Genomic DNA, 13,653 nt, shown 5'->3' with positions numbered 1-13,653 from the left:
TCAAGCCAAGTCGAACTGCCAGGACAGCCTTTTGCATCAGTTCCCTAAATTAGAATAATACTGAAGTGAAGCTGGCATGGGGACAAGCCTGGCGCTGCGAGGGAGGCAGGAAGGACACCAGCAAATTCCCAGGCCCCTTTTGCAGCGCTGGGTCGGGTTTTCTCCAGGGTGAAGAGGCTCCATGTCCCTGAAGATGGGGGACAGAGACCACGGCTGTGGCACAGCTGACATCTCCCACCCAGACCCCCACCCAGAGCTCTCTCCAACTTGGCTATTTCTTTGTGCCTTAAACAGCAATTAAGAATAAAAGTGGAGCTGCCTTTGCCTGCGAAAGGCTCTGTCTGACTCCTGTCTCCTCACCGCAGTGCTGCTCTGATTTCCATCTCATGCATATCTTATTTAACATTCTGGATACTGTTTTGAGTGCCCCAATATTTTAAAATAAATTGCTGCATGTAAAAGACTTAATGTCACATTCTGTTATTCTGACTGTTAAAAGAAAAGTGAAATCTTCAATGGGGCTAGTGGAGCAGAAGCAATCACACAGAGGGAGGTCCTATTAATGTGTATTACGTTTCATTATTCCAGCGCTGCATGTCAACTAGCTTCTCATCAGAACTCACGCAACAGATCACAGTATTAACTCCTTGCAACCAAACAGGGGGGCAGGCTTTCTAAACTCTTCCTGTGTTCCTCGCTTCCCCAGCCCTGTCTCTCTGATGCTGTTCTCGTGTCCCCGGCGCACACTCGCACGCTCCCGCACACGCTCCTCGGCGCTGCCGCTCGGCCCGGCCTCCCGCAGCCTTCATCCCGCTGAGGAGGAGTGCGGGGTGGCAGCGGGCAGCCAGGGAGCTGGGAGAGGATGGTGGAGAGGGGTGGTGCAGGAGGAGCAGCAGGGAGAGGCTATGGAAGGTGATGAGGAGAGATGTGAGAGAAGAGGGTCCCCTGTGCCACCACCAGGGCACGTTACACAGAATCCCAGCCTGGTTGGGGTTGAAGGAACCTCTGGAGATCGCCCAGTCCAACCCACTTGCTAACGCAGGGTCACCAGAGCCCTGTGGGCTATGCTGGCACTGGTCAATGTGATTTTGCAGGGAGAGGAACCAGAGTAGCATTTCCCTGCTCACACCGTGGGGTCCGGCCAGCCCCAGTATGAGTGGGGAGCACTGAGGTCCTGGCAGAGCCTCTGGGTACCAGCCTGCCACTGTTGCTTCCCCACCCTCCTGCCTACAAGAAGAATAAATGTGATGGGTTTGTCTCAAATCTCCCCTTTTTTGGGCCATTTTTGCCTTCCACAGCCCAGGGCCCAGATCTCTATGGGGTCAGGCACCCAACCCTGCTGGGCACCCATGAGTTGGTGAGAGGTGACAGGTTTGTGGAGGGGGTGTTGGGCAGGACCTCATGTAGAGAACATGGGACACACATCTCTGCCTCGAGATACTCGCTTGCGTTAAGCCTGGTCTATGCTGGGAAACCCCAGCTGTGTGTGAGCCCAAGAGTCCCTGAACAGCCTGGGCAGGGGAGCCTTGCCAAGTACCCCTACTCTGCAACAGATTGCAAAGCATGTGTATTTAAATCACACAGTGCAGCAACATCCTTACAACCCGTTTGGAGAGCGAGAAGTCCCTGAAGGCTGGGACATGGCTTATCGAGGTGCTGCCCTGGGGAGCGTGGCCACAGAGTAGTCAGCAGTGACATGGGACCTGGGCCACAACTGGTGGCATGTGTGTCCCAGTCCTGGAGATCCTGCTGTCGGGAAGCACACAGAGGCATTGGCAGTAAGGCTGTAACCCTGTGGAAATGAGATTTTAGGACAGCAGGAAGGGATGTGGGCTGGAGCAGGGAGGGCATGTGAGGTATCCACATCCTGCTTATGGGCAGGAGGTATCCACGTGTCCTTGGGACACAAAGGGTTTGGAAAGTCACGGGGGACAGTGCTAAAGCCCTGAGCCTTTGCTCTGATTCTTCTTTGTCTCAGTGGGCTTGGTCCCATAGAAGCAACAGGTGTCCTTGGACAAGCACATCACAGGACAACCTCTTCTAGGGACAGACAGATCAAGAGATGGCTGGAGCAGGATGCACATCCTCACACAACACTGGCCTGGATGGTCCATGTCTCTGCCCACACCGAAGCTCAGCGGGATACATGACGTCTCCCTCCGAGCCACCCTCATGATGTGCATAACCCGGGACGCCTTCCATCTCCTTGTCCATCTCCAGCCCAGGCCCCAGGGACCCCTGGCTACTGCTTTTTTCCTCAGGGCCAGCGTCTCCACGGATGCCTCCTGTTGCTGAGCGGTGCAGGAGGCTGCGAAGTGACCCCTGACATTAACCTAATTGTTCCCTCTCTTTGATTAGATGCACCACAAAGCTGGTAAATGGATCAAATTAAATTTGAGTGGCGGCAGCACAGCTTTGGAACGCTGATTAGATTTGAAAATACCACATTTAAATATCTTAGCATTTGTGGGGATTAGGAGAGAGACCAGGAGCGTGAGTGGGGAGAAATGGAGGCGGAGGGGGGAGAGGCAGTGCCAAGCCCCCCATGCACACAGCTCTGCACTGGGATGCCCACCCAGACCTCCCACCGGCCCCTGGGCACCAGGTCTCCAGTTTGGCACACGTGGGGTCGCTTCTGAGCTCCTGGTTCAGACACGTTGATCCAGGTTCAGTCAAGGTTTAGCATTGCGGGATGTGATGGGTTTGCCCCCCCCACCTCCTGCCGCACCACTGTCCCCCCATCCCCACCCGCCTGCTCTTAAATGTCACCCAGCGCTGCTGAGATTTATGCTGCACAATGAACTGCGAACGGCAACGCAAGTCCATAAATGGGAAAGAAAACTGGAGCCCAGACAAGGAGACAGGTCCTGGGTCTGGATGCTGATGGTGGCAGGGCTGGCTCCCGGGCACCGAGCCCTGTGCCTGTGACACTGCAGAGCCAGACAGGAATCAGCCCCCAGACCAGTCATGGACCCTGATGCGCTGGGACCATGAAACCCCATCCTTGTGCCTCTCCAACCAGCCCAACTCTGCAGCACTGTGGGGGGAAGCCCAGGGCTGGAGGACTCATCCCAGTGAAGTGCTGGGATGGGGCTGGGACAGGGCTGATCCTGGGCAGGCAGCATCGCCCCCCAGGAGCCTCCTCCCAGGGCACTCAGGAGGCCACCTCTGAAAACACACGGGGAAATACTGCAATACTACATTTTATACTCTACTCTGCCCTGGTGAGGCCGCATCTGCAGTTCTGCACAGGGATCTGCCCAGAGTGGGTGTGGAGTCTCCTCCTTTGGAGACATTCAAACCCACCTGGACCAACCTGTGTGATCTGCTCTGGTTGGACTGGATGATCTCCAGAGGTCCCTTCAACCCAGCCAGGCTGGGATGCCGTGATGCTGTGATTCTGTGTGTGTGTCTGGAGGGAGGGCAGGATGATGCCCCAAGGCAGGTGAAAAATGGAGGAAAGTGTCTGTGGCTAATTACTCCATGGAAGATGCCAGGTGTCACAGGGGATGACACCAAGAGGGGATTTTAGCCCACTCTGGCTCTGAGGGATCACAGTAATGCTGGAGCATGTGGAGAAAGACAAGTGAGCTCAGGAGAGGGAGACTTGTGTCTCCCATGTGCTCTGGAGTGACGGTGCCCGCTGGCACTTGTCAGGTGAAGCGCTGTGCCAAGAGGAGATGGTGACCAGCCCCTGCCACCATGCTGCAGTCTGATGGGCCAGAGGAGGACAAGGCTCCATTAGAGCTCAAAAACCTCTGCCTGGAGCAGAGGGATGTGCCCCTGCCCAGAACAGTGCCCTGCAGCGACCCAGAGAGCAGCTCTGGAGCTGCAAACCCAGGTGTGTGCACACACATGTGCACTTGGATGCTCCCCCCTCCATATGCATGTGAGAGCACGTGCAAAGCCGCACACAAGCAAAGCCAGGCAAGGTGTGCATGTCCCTGTGCCAGCGCGTGGACCTACCAGTTTGTGCACACTCACGTGTGCAACCCCCCAGCAGCACTGTGCACACTTGAGGTGCGTGTGCGTGGGAGCACCGTGGCGAGCGGGGCCGTGGTGACGTCACCGAAACACACGCACATCCTTCGAGGAGGCAGCCAGCGCTCTGCTAAGCAGAAACATCTGGGGCACATCTGGCTTCCATCAGAGGGACTCTGAAGTGTCTTTAGAAGAGCAAGGGAAAGAAAAGAGAGAGTAAAACTCCTGCTGGGGCATTCCTCTGCATCGCAGCACCAGCGCGGAGTCCAGCCGCTACCTGGGGCCAAGTCCCCGCTCGGCTCCTTCCAGTCGTCCTGCAGCCAGAGGAGTTCCAGGAAAGGGAGAAGTGAGATTCAAAAGGAAAACTGGCCTGGTGGGGTGAAGGGGAGGAAGGGAGGAGCAGCGAGGGTTTGCAAGGAGCTCTGTGCTTCCAGCCTCCCTGCAGCAGCCAGAACTGGAGCTGCTGGGAGCACTGGGAGCACTGGGAGCAGGAGGGGGCTGGGAGCCTGTTTTGCAAATCTGCAGAAGGAACAGCAGCACAAGTCAGCTCTGCCAGGCAGACCTGGGCCACCAAGTTGGTCAAAAAGAGGAGTGGGGTGCAACTCTGTCCTTACACCAACCATCCTCTGGATGTCCGTCTGCCACCAGACCTCTCAGGTGGCCTTGGTACATCTCTGAGCATCCTCCTCCTCTTGGAGAGCTCTTACCAGAGCCGGGGAGGACCCCAGGAGCGAGAAGGACTTTATGGTAATAGCAACAAGATGTGGGCGATTCAGTTGTCAGCAATAAATCCCAGCCCAGAGAGGACAGTTAAATAGGAAATGTCTCACTGGAAATTTTGACATTTCAACACTATGTCCATTCTGAGAAAATAATAAATGTTCAAATGTGCAGAGTCCCAACACCTCTGTGAGGTGTGAATGCAGGGATGGCACTGGAGGACTTCAACTAAACAAAATGCTTTTGTCTTCCTGAGAAGAAACACTGACTTCAAAACACCATGTTTTGAGTTCATTGCAGTCTGCAGTGGAAGACACCAGCTCTTCCTCCTGTCCCAGATAGTGACAGTGTGTCCAGACACTTTTTGGTCCCTCACAGATCTTTGCCCAGGTTGAAGGCTCCGGCTCCTCCGCTCTGAGGTGCTGAGCCCCAGGGATGCCGTGTTTGTGAGCACTGCACACTGGGCAAGATTTATGGGGCTTGTGTGAGGTTTGTAGCCTTGATGCTGGCAGATCTGAGACTACCCGGGCACTGAAAGGCTGAGCCAGGCTGAGCCGGGCTGTGCGGTTTCACTGCTGGGTGAAGCTCAGAACCTGCCGTAGGGGCTTCAGCTGCTCCTCATCCATCTCGGACCCCCTGCAGAGCCCCCATGGCTGAGCCAGGACACCTTGCAGTGAAATTTATGGACAGACTTGGCTTCATAATCTCCTCCAGCACCGCTCCTGCTCCAGGCACACCGAGGCTCCCAGCATATCACCATGGGCTCCCACACTTGCACTGGGGCTCCCCCATGTCCTGCAAGGGCTCAGGTAGCACTGTGGGGACAGTTTGCAGGGGCGGGAGGGTTATGGGACATGTGCTGGGGCTAGAGCATGGGGCTGTGCAGGCAGCAGGCAGGCAGCTGCCTGTTGCTGCCTGTGTGGGCAGAGCCCTTGCTCTGGGGCGATGTGCTGCCGTGTGGGTGTGGAGGGCTGGGTGTGCACAGGGGTGCGCGGTACACGGTGTCTGCAACACCCAGCGTGCCCCCGGCCGGGATCGTGGAGCCCGGGGGTGGGATGTGCCCTGCACGTGGGGTGCGTGCCGCGGGGGGGCTCAGTCACCCAGATTGGGTGTCACATCCCCCTCGTGCCCCACAGCGTGTGTCCAAACCGGCTGCACGAACCCCTCGGCGTGGGGTGGGAGCTGCTTGATAAAAGCCTGACTCTGAAATGGGAGGGTCCGACACATCCCCTGGTGTCCCATGTCCCCCAGCACTGTCCCCGGCCAGGCCACCCGCGACGTGCGGGAAGGGGCAAAGGCATTTCCAGGGCGAGCTGTGCAAGGCGCAGATGAAAAGCTCGCGGAGAGGGAGCCGCAGAGGCTGGGAGGGGAGCGGCGGGCAGACAGCAGAGTGGATTTCTGCTTGAGTGGTTATTATACCGTCGATTTGAAGAGACAGATGACGGCAGTGGCAGAGGAGGCAATAATTGAAAGCGCCATGAAACATTAATGAATGCCCAGGGACTGGATCAGGAGTTGTTAACGCTCACTTCGCTCTCTCTGTCTCGCTCTCTTTTTAAAGTCAAAATTGTTCCACTGCCCTCTAGGCGAAGGATTTTTTATTTATTTTTTTTTCTCCCCGATTTAAAGGTGTAGGCGCCCACCGAACGAGCCCTGGCTTGGTGGCTGTTCACATCTCCTCTCCGGTGGCTCTTCTACAAGGATTAGCGCGGATCGGGTGATTACAGAGAGCGAACGGCAGCATTTGCATCTGTAATCAACAGGTTGGGTTTGCACACTCACAGAGTTAATGGTACAGGTGCAAGGGTCGGGGAGCTGAGCAGTGACAGCACTGTCCCCTCTGCATGCACACCTTTGGAAAGCATCGCATCCACAGGAGAGCCAGCCCTCCTGATCTAAGGGCTCAGCCCGCTTGGGGATAAATCCACCACCCCACCAAGCAAGCAGTAAGAGCCATGATGCTGCCCATGGCCTGTCACAACTCAGAGGAGCAGGAAAAACAGCCCAGAGAGCATCTCTGCTCCTCATGGGCTCTGCTGATGCTCTCCATGCTGTTTGCCACTTAGCGGGGCCTTGGGGGTTGAGGAACAAAGAGCTTTTAGCAGAGCTGTCAGCAGCACCAGGGAGGTCTCTGACCCGCAGGTACAGGCCGTCGCTCAAACAGGGCTCAGCCAGAGGCTGGGGGATCCCTGGGCTTTGCACTGAGGGATCTGACATCGTTTAGTGCATGTCACTCTGGTCCTAAAAGGAAATTAAAAGCCCTGGCCTAACGGAAGGGTAGAGTGGAGGTGAAGCAGTAAGTACGTCCTCTTCCTGCTCTTCTCCTGGAACACAATATTCAAGGTGTGGCCTCACCAGCACAGAGCACAGTGGCACAATCACTTCTCTAGTCCTGGCCTCACTGTTCCAAATCTCCTCCAGCATCTCACCCCACAGAGGCATCACCACTGCTGTGGGGCCAGCGTTTGACTGTACAGCACAGGGGGAGGCAAACGCAGCGATAACGATGGTAACCATTCCTAATGAGATGAGGAGACCAGGAGCTGAACCATCGCCCAGGTGAGGTCTCCGAGGCTACGTGGTGACAGCGATTGGTGGTGACAGCGATTAGCAGAGCCCTGCTGCAAATCGGCACTGTCACCTCTCCTCACTGTCACCGCACACTGTGCTGGTGCAGCCCCGATTCACGCAGGGAAGCTGTTCACACCCCGGCTGGGTCCCCGTCCCCGGGGTCACACCGGTGTCCCACGGCTTTCCCATGCTGCGCGTTCCCACGCACCGGGGCTGGAACGATTTTTCTTGGAAAGTCCCACTTTCTCATCGCTCAGTCCCACCCAAGGCATCTCCACCATGGGAATCGGCGGTGGAGGGATGGCCTCGGGTCTTGGGCTGGGCTCCCGGTGACCACAGGAGCCAGGGAGCAGCGTGCCAGCCCAGAGCAACCCCGAGCCCTCTGACCACAGCCCACACCGCCTCTTCTCAGCCTCTGCCAGCAATAAAACCTTCGATGCGAAATCCAAGAGGCACAACGGAATTTTGCACACCCTCTTTGCTAGGACTGGGAGGCCAAATTGCTCAAGGGTCTCAGAGGAGCAGTTCATTTCTGGGGTTCTTCCCAGGGTGTAGTGCTGGGAGGGAGGAGCAGAGGTGGAGAGAGCTGTGCTCAAAGACGCAACACAGGCACACAGAGATGTGAGCAAGAATCACAGAATCATGCAGCCATTTTGGTTGAAAAGACCTTTAAAATCATTGAGTCCAACTGTTAACCCAACAATGACAAGTCCATCTCTAACCCATGTCTCCAAGAACTTTATCTACACATCTTCTAAACCCCTCCAGAGATGGCAATTCCACCACTGCCCTGGGCAGCCTGTTCCAATGCCTGACAACCCTTTCTGTAAATAAATGTTTCCTAATATCCAACCTAAACCTCCCCTGGTGCAACTGGAGACCATTATCACTACTTGGGAGACCAACACCCTCCATGCTCCTACCTATGGCATCAGCCCCTCTCTTGCCCTATCCCACCCATCCCACTCACCATCGGAACATCTCTAACCCTCTGGTGCTGGTGTCACCCTGTCCTTTCCCAGCCACACAGAGGGATGGCAGAAGGGGAAAGACTCCCCATGCTGATCCAGGCACTTATCCAGGAGCACACAGCCCTGTTCACATCCCACACCCCCTTCCCCACCAGCCGCGACTGTCACTTCCCAGGGAGAGAACTGCCAGGGAGGTGCCGAGAGTATTTTTAGCTTTGCCATTCGTGTCTGATAAGTGTTTTGACCTTTTTGAGCAGAGCTAATCGTGCCGTCTGCTCCTCACTCCATCTCAGCTCGTGCTTTGCCTGCCAGGGAGATGCGGGAGGAGCTGCTGGCTCCCCACACCACCCCAATCCAAATGTGGGGGAGAGGGATCCTTCCCTGGGCACCCCAGCTCTGCACCCACCCCAGCAGCCTCATACACGTGCTCTGGGAACAGATGCAATCTGAAGTCCTAAAGGGACTTCGTCCTGTCCCAGCTCTCCCATGGGACAGGATGAAAGGTGCAGGGTGTGGAATCACAAGGGGTGGTCAGTATGGCAGTCCTGTGTCCAGCCTGTGTCCCTCCTGATAAAGCCTTGCAGAGAAGAGATGCAGGTAGGGGACTCTGTGGTGATGGCAGGGTGGCACTTAACTCCCACCTGGGACCTTCTGATGCAGCTGTGCCCCATGAAAAGCCTACAGAGATGACTGGGAGTGAATCCCTCACCTGCTGCTCCCCTCTCCCTGCTGCTGCAGCCTGAGCATCACGCAGAAAAGTTGCTGGTGCCTCCTGGAATCATAGAATCATTTCAGTTGGAAGAGACCCTCAGGATCATGAAGTCCAACCATAACCTAACTCTAGGACTAAACCATGTCTCTGAGAACCTCGTCTAAACACCTTTTAAACACCCCCAGGGATGGTGACTCCAGCACTGCCCTGGGCAGCCTGTTTCAATGCCCCACAGCCCTTTGGGGAAGAAATTGTTCACCAGATCCAACCTCAACCTCCCCTGGTGCAACCTGAGGCCATTTCCTCTGGTCCTGGTGCTTGTTCCTTAGGAGCAGAGCCCAACCGCGACACTTGTTCTCCAGTCCCTTCCCCAGCTCTGTTCCCTCCTCTGAACTCGCTCCAGCACCTCAATGTCCTTCTTATGATGAGGGGCCCAAAACCAAACACCACATTCAAGGTGGGGGGCTTGTAGCAGCCTCTGCCAGGGGAGGTTTGGTGCAGAGAGGCTTCCTGAGCCTGCAATGCTCAGATCTGCTCTCACACTGTGGCGTTTGGACATACAGACCTGTGCACAGATTCCTTGCTCAGGGATCCCCCTCTGGGATGTGGGGTCAGGAATTGCCTTCTGGAGACACCACTTTTGCACATATTCTTTCAAGCCAGCGCATGGGAAGGAGAGCGAGGTGTGGTCCTGGCTTCCCCGGGGCCAGCCCCGCGAGCCGGGGGCGGGTTGCGCTGCGGATCGCGCCAGACAAGCCTCGAGCCCACACTTAATCTTGCTGCCTGGGAAATTAGGCAGAAAATGCTCCGATTGAGTGTGAAGGCCTCCGCTGTAATTTGGAGCGAGCCGATGACATGCACTCATCGTCGGAGGGAGATGAAAGCTTTTAGAGCTGGTGAGCACTAACAAAATCTGTGAAAATCTCTTTTTTGTCAGGAGTGGTAGATACAGAGGCAGATGAAAGACAGAAGATAAAATTAGCCTGTATGCAAGAGAAAGAGGGGGAGAAACAGGGAGAGAGGGGGAATATTTCTCAGAAGACTCTTGGCAGAGAAGGTTTTTAACACCAGTGACTCAAAGGCAACGGGAGTCATGTATATGTGTGTGTGTGCGTCCATGAGAATATACATGTGTGGCTGTATTTGGCTGTGCTGGGTGAAGATGTCCCTGCTCATGGCAGGGGTGGCACTGGGTGAGCTTTGAAGGTCCCTTCCAACCCAAACGATTCTATGATCCTAATTCCTGGTGAGGATACAGGACATCCAGCTGGATGATGCGCATACGCAGAGAGATGGAAGGAGGGGAAAACGCTCCCAGGTCTCCTTGCTCTCTGCACTGGTGGGTATCAAGAACTAGAAGAGACTTTTCCCCCAGCCCACGGCTTTTGCTGCACAAGGGCAGCGTGCTGCCATCAGCACTGATGCAGATGTTGTACCTAAGGCTGGGTTATGGTCCACTTGGGATGCTGCAGTTACACCAAACCCACCTGCTGAATGTGAATACTCCTGAAGGGCAACCACTGTGTTGGAGCAGGTGCAAGGACCTCTGTGGTCCAAGATCACCCTCCAAAACAGCCAGACCCCATGGGCACCAAGGATGCCATGGTTGCTCCCTCTTAGCTCGGGGAGCCGAGGTGGGAGGACTTCCCGTTGTCCTCATGATGCAGCCCCAGGAGCTGCAGCATCAGGAGACTCCCTCGAGTCACACAACACCCACCAGAGTGAGTCAATGTGAACATTAATAACAGAGAAATCCTAATGCTTCCTCCCCGCCTTTCTTAATGTTCCGTCTATTTGGACACAGGCTCACCAAGGATTCGCAGGATGGGGGTTTGGGGCTAGGTTTGGGTCCTGCTTGCCCACCCTGTCACCTCATTCCATGGGTATGGTGCTGTTGGGAGTGGGCTTGGGATGCAGATGGTCCCTCAGCAGGGTGGGCGATGGGGGGAGATGTCCTCGGCCCAGGAAGGGGCTGGGGACGCACAGGGCTCTGCAGGACCATGCCGCCAGCGTGCGAGCGCCCGAAGTGAAGCACAGAGCGTTGCCTGCTCAGTCATGCGGGCGGCTGAATAAAAGAAATAAATAACCCAGCCGTGAAAAATAAGCACTGGCCAAAGCCTCCCAAGAAGCCGTCTGGACTTCCCAGCTGCAGTCCCCATTCCCTGGCTCAGCGAACCCTCTGGGATCGACAGCAGGGACCGCAGCTCCTGCAGCCCAGCAAAGCCAAAAGCCTCTCCCTCCGCCCGTCCTCCAGGTGCTCCGAAATGCCTTTCACCAGCAGAATAATTAGAAATCTAATTCCTATTTCTCCTGCTCAGCTAATTGTCTGTGGACGATTTGATTGTAAGAGTGTCCAGTGATGCAGAATAACCATCTTATTTCAGCTAGACATTGCCTTTGCAATTAGCGCTATTGATTGCGTTGCTCTGTTCTCTCACCTGCCGGATCCCAAGGGACCAGGGGTGGTGGCTCTCACCTGGCTCGTCCCTCCCAGGGTGACAGTGCCACGAGGTCCCTCTCACAGCTCCGTCCCTTGGCCCCTTGTGTCCCATTGGGAGCACAGGAGGACGAGCTCTGCTCTCCAATGTGGCTCCATCACTGCTCTCTGCTCCACAGGGGTGAACATCCAACCCCAGGACACACAGACACACATGGAGGGTCCCCCCAAAAATACCAGGGAGCTCCCACCAAGGACAGAGCACATCTCCTCGCCTGCTGGGAACTTGCCTCTCTGGCTGGTTAGAGCCGAGGAGGAGGGTTTTTTTAGCAAAAAAAAAAAAAAAAGAAAATTCAGATTTGACAACACCAAAAGGTTCTGAGGAGTGTGTCAGTTCTGCTGAACGGCTTCCTTGGAAGGGGAAAAAAAAAAAAGAGATCAAAACATTTCATTTCAGCATTTTAAGAGTGAAACGTTTTGATTTTTTTTTTCCCCTTCCACATAACTTTGTTTCAAAGTTTCCCTTAATTTTATTTTTCTAAACATCAAAAAAATGCTGTGAAATGGCTGCGGTTGGAAAAAAAAATGTGTTGGCTTGGTCACAACAAAACCTTTTGTTTAACCCCCACCCCCCAGGAACTTCCCCCCCTGTTTGTTGTTTTTTTTATTATTATTATTTATTAGCATTTCCAGGGATTTTCGTTTGCGGGCCAGCTCTAAATTACATCTGGTTGTGCTTTCCCAGTCACAAACAAGTCACAGATCTGTCTCACTGCTCTACATAGGGACAAAGGTATCTTGGGGGCTGCAGACCTGCCCTGCCCATGGACCCCAGGCCTCCCTGCCAGAGCGCAGTTTGGGACCAACTTTGTTCCCCTAAATGTCTGGGGAAGACGCCTGTTTGCTGATTTCAGAGCCAACCTGGCTCTGCCAGCCCTGGGCAGCGCTTGAGGAGAACAGGGACTTGCTGATGCTTGGAGAAAGGAGCTGGGGAAGGAGCTGCCCCTGGGTGCCCTCCCTCCTCTCCCAAAGTGCTGGGCAGGGCAGGAGCCTCCTGCCTGCACCGGGGATGCACCAGCTGCCCGTGCAACTCAGCGCATCCAGGAGCGTGGAGGAGAAGATGCTCATCGGATACAACCGGTTGCATCACTACCTGCACAGCCAGGCCAAGGCGGGCTTGGGCTCCGCGGTCCAGATGGCTGCAGTAGCGAAGCGCTTTCCAGAGCGAGAGGAAATGGGTGTAAATAGCAGACTGTGCAATTAATTTCACCCACGCCAGATTCGTGTCCCCGCAGAGCGGGAACAGGCAGAGCGCTCCCCCCAGTCCTGCTGCCGCATTGCTGGACCACACAGAGAATCATAGGATGTCCTGGGCTGGAAGGGACCCACAAGGTTCATCAAGTCCAACTCCTGTCCCTGCACATGACAACTCCACAGTTCACCCCTTATACCGTTCTGTTACTCTGCATCCATATTAAGTTACTAATTGTGACCAGCACAGTAAATGACTTATGATGGCATATTTGGAGGCAATTAGAGGTTATTTTTCAATACAAAAGGACTGATTGCGTTGAACCTTCCATTTTTTTTTTTTCCATACAAGAGGTATAACTGTTCATTGGTCAGGCAGGGGTATCCCGGGTTTTGGCATTTTCAGAGGATTTTCTCACTTTGGAAAAAAAAAATAAAATACCATAGCAACAAAATGTGGTGTCATTTTTGGTTGTTTGGTTTCTTGCTTGTTTATGTGTTTCAAATTAAGACAATGTCATTCAAACTTCTACCACAGCTAAGAACTTGAGCTTTGTCAGGTCCTGGACCCACCTCCAATTCCTTCAGAGCCTGATGCATCTGATGGCAACAGCCCAAGCACAGAGCCCAGCGATGCCCAGGGAGTACCCAGATGCCCAAAACTCCTACATCCATGATTTCCCATGGGCTGCAGGCATGGGACAGCCCTGCACTGGGACTGTCACCCACCCCACAGCACGTGGGTCACACCAGTCCCCCAGGGTGGGATGTTGCTGGCAGCTGAGCAGGGAGGAACAGCTCCCGGGGGGGAAAGGTGCTAGGAAAGGAATTAGTGCCCAGATCTATAAAACACTTGGTCCCAATTATTATAATGCACTGATTAGGGGAACTCAATAGTTCTGCTGGTGGTTAATGGCAGTAATTACCCAGATATGACTACAGTGGCAGTATTAATAACTCTGGGCCATTAGTATTTGTGAGCAATGAGCAGAACACACATGCGTGAGCCT

The sequence above is a fragment of the Columba livia genome, chromosome 26 (assembly GCF_036013475.1).
Source record: "Columba livia isolate bColLiv1 breed racing homer chromosome 26, bColLiv1.pat.W.v2, whole genome shotgun sequence".
Lineage (NCBI taxonomy): Eukaryota > Metazoa > Chordata > Aves > Columbiformes > Columbidae > Columba > Columba livia.
This window is presented reverse-complemented; position numbering follows the sequence as displayed.